Source organism: Nothobranchius furzeri, chromosome 2, assembly GCF_043380555.1.
Source record: "Nothobranchius furzeri strain GRZ-AD chromosome 2, NfurGRZ-RIMD1, whole genome shotgun sequence".
NCBI classification, from domain to species: Eukaryota; Metazoa; Chordata; class Actinopteri; order Cyprinodontiformes; family Nothobranchiidae; genus Nothobranchius; species Nothobranchius furzeri.
This window is the reverse complement of record NC_091742.1, coordinates 102,014,198-102,017,195: the sequence shown is the minus strand read 5'-3', so window position 1 is coordinate 102,017,195 and position 2,998 is coordinate 102,014,198. Positions and strand designations below refer to the sequence as shown.

General features: G+C 43.4%; 1 long non-coding RNA gene across 1 annotated transcript; it reads left to right on the top strand.

Annotated features, from left to right (window-relative positions):
• Positions 1-1,846: 1,846 nt before the first annotated feature.
• LOC139066270 (uncharacterized) lies at positions 1,847-2,718 on the top strand. The gene is made up of 3 exons (XR_011519203.1): positions 1,847-1,975; positions 2,302-2,427; positions 2,570-2,718. It is a non-coding gene; the product is annotated as an uncharacterized lncRNA (long non-coding RNA).
• Positions 2,719-2,998: the final 280 nt, after the last annotated feature.

The window sequence follows — 2,998 nt, the reverse complement described above, 5'->3', positions numbered from 1 at the left end:
GAAGTCAGAAGTGCCTTATCTCTCACCACAGGAACTGTGGAGCAAATCAGCTTGGCTGATCGATTGTCTAAGTTCTCATCTTGGCCCCTGGTCATCAGAGCTGTTGCACGCATTTTAAGGCGTATCAGAAAAAACAAGTCGGACAGTCTGACAACTGTAATGGAACGAGAAGATGCCAAACATTGCATAATCAAAGACTTGCAGGAAAATACTTATCAAGAGGAGTTGAAACTTTTGAACAAAGGGATTCGGCTACCATCTAACAATCGACTATACTCACTTGATGCATTCCTTGATCAAGACGGTATCCTCAGGGTGGGAGGAAGGCTGAGCAACTCCTCTCTTCCCAGCTCCATCAAGCACCCTGCGATCATCCCCAAGAATCATCCCATCACAAAGATGTTGATCGCTCACCATCACGAAAGAATGGAACACCAAGGTAAAGGCCTCACCATTAATGATATTAGGTCCAGTGGCTACTGGATCCCAGGAATGAACCAGGTTGTAGCATCCTACATTCGCCACTGTGTCACCTGTAGACGGCACCGGAAGCCAACTGAAGAGCAAAGGATGGCTGATTTACCCCCTGAACGTGTGGAACCATCGCCGCCTTTTTCCTTTTGCGGAATGGATTGCTTTGGCCCTTTCGTTACCAAGCAAGGAAGAAAGGACAGCAAGAGGTACGGTCTTCTTTTCACTTGCCTCAGCTCCCAGGCCATCCATATCGAGATGCTTGACAGCATGTCAACAGACTCCTTCATTAATGGTTTGAGATGTTTCATTGCTATTCGTGGCACTGTTAATCAGATCAGGTCTGACCAAGGGAGCAATTTTGTTGGAGCCAAAAACGAACTCAAGGAAGCTCTGAAGGAAGTTAGCGCAGACCGGCTGGCGTCATTTCTTGCAGAGAGACAATGTGACTTTGTCATGAATGCACCTCATTCAAGTCATGTTGGAGGAGTGTGGGAGAGACCGATTAGGACTGTGAGAAGTGTCCTAGGGTCTACACTTGCCTTGTCTTCTGGTAGGCTAAATGATGCCTCATTGAGGGCCTTCTTCTATGAAGCCATGTCAATCGTCAACAGTCGCCCTCTGACTGTTGACAACCTCAGTGACCCCCATAGTCTCGAGCCACTCACGCCCAATCATCTCCTGACTATGAAATCTACCAAGGCGTTACCTCCCCCATGAAACTTTGTCAGGGAGGACATGTACAGTAGGAAAAGGTGGCGGCACGTCCAATACCTGGCAGAACAGTTTTGGAGTAGATGGCGAAAGGAATATCTTGCCAGCATTGCTCTCAGACAAAGGTGGCACACTCCAAGAAGAAACATGCAAGTTGGAGATATCGTACTCGTCAAAGGAGATGATGCACACAGAAATGAGTGGAGATTGGGGAGAGTTTCAGGAACTACTACCGATAAAGACGGACTCGTAAGAAGAGTGAAGATCTGCCTTGGTGACAGAAACCTTGGTAAAAAGGGGGAGCGTTTCCACAAGATGTCGGAAATTGAGCGCTCAGTCCAAAACCTTGTCCTGTTGTTAGAGACGAGCTGAATTTGCTCCTGTACTCCTTGGCTCACAATACTGCCTTCGATAGCATCTAATCTAAATTCAGTAGATCTGTTTATAAGGCTAGGTACTCCTGAGAAGGTTAATTTTACTTGAGAAATCATTCGTGCTTAATGTACACAGTAAACTGTTTCATTGCTCACTCATGATTGGTGGGAGTGTAAGTAACTGTGGAAAGGCTCTGTAAATAAGTGATTGTTCTTGCATGGTTTTAATTTGATTTTATAGTTTTGTACTGCATGCTTTTATTTTGACGGACCAGCAGAGGAAATAAGGGAGAGCAGAGAAGGTCAATTGACTTTTGCTTGGAAACTGACAGCATGCTGTAAGACCAAACAGACAGAACTGGGCCTCTATACCCTTCCTTTTGACAATTAAGCACCTAGCTGGAATTGGGAACAAGGTATTGTTTGATGCATGTGTTTTATGTGGATTGATGTGATTTTCTATGTATGTTGTTGTGTTTAAAGTGGTTAAATGCAGAACAATGGTAACAACCATCTCAACCATAGAGCCAGGTGAACACCCATGCTAATATTAGCCTTTGTGTGGTTCACATGCTTGGACTTAGTTTTAATATTGGTTTTAGCTTTTAACATGTTTATGCACATTTTTTGATCTCACTCAACCTACTATTAATGTAGATTCAATAATATTGTGAATGGTTATATGGCATAAAGGTCATCTTTGTAAGAGCTCATTATAATTTCATTTATCTGTTTCATTTAGCTCTTACGGTGTTTCAAGAAAGAAAAGGTGGATTTATGTTCAAAATAAGGATGCCAGCTGAACATGAATAAAAATTCTTTGAGAAACATCAGTACGCTTCACCTTTGTCTGGCTGGGTCCGCTACAGTGGGTAACCTTTTTCTCTTGTGTTTCACAACTTCTCTTGACCAGTCATCAGTTCTGGCTGATTCAGATTTCTGCCCAGGAGGGTGGACTTTGTGTGCTGTGCCATGTGTCTGAACTGGCTTTTTGTTTTCCTGGTTTACAGTTCTGAGCATTCCTCACTGTACTGGAGAACACCAGGATGTTGTATTTGTGGAAGGTCCTCCTTCGGAGGGGACAGGGAAACAACACAATATGGGGTTTGATTTGTGCCACATTTATGTCCAGCTTCAACAACAGAAAAAAAAAAACAAAGCAAAGAACCAGAAACCCAGAAAGACAAGAACCAGAACCAGTGATAACCCTACCATACATCAGAGGCATAACAGAAAAAATAAGAGCAACAATGAAAAAACACAACATAAACACACCAACAAAACCATACACAACAGTTAGAAACAGACTAGTGCACCCAAAAGACAAGATACCAGCTGGGCTTAAATGTGGAGTCGTTTACCAAATCCCATGCAAACTCTGCAATAAAACATACATAGGAGAACCCGGACGCCAACTCAACACACGAACAATAGAACAC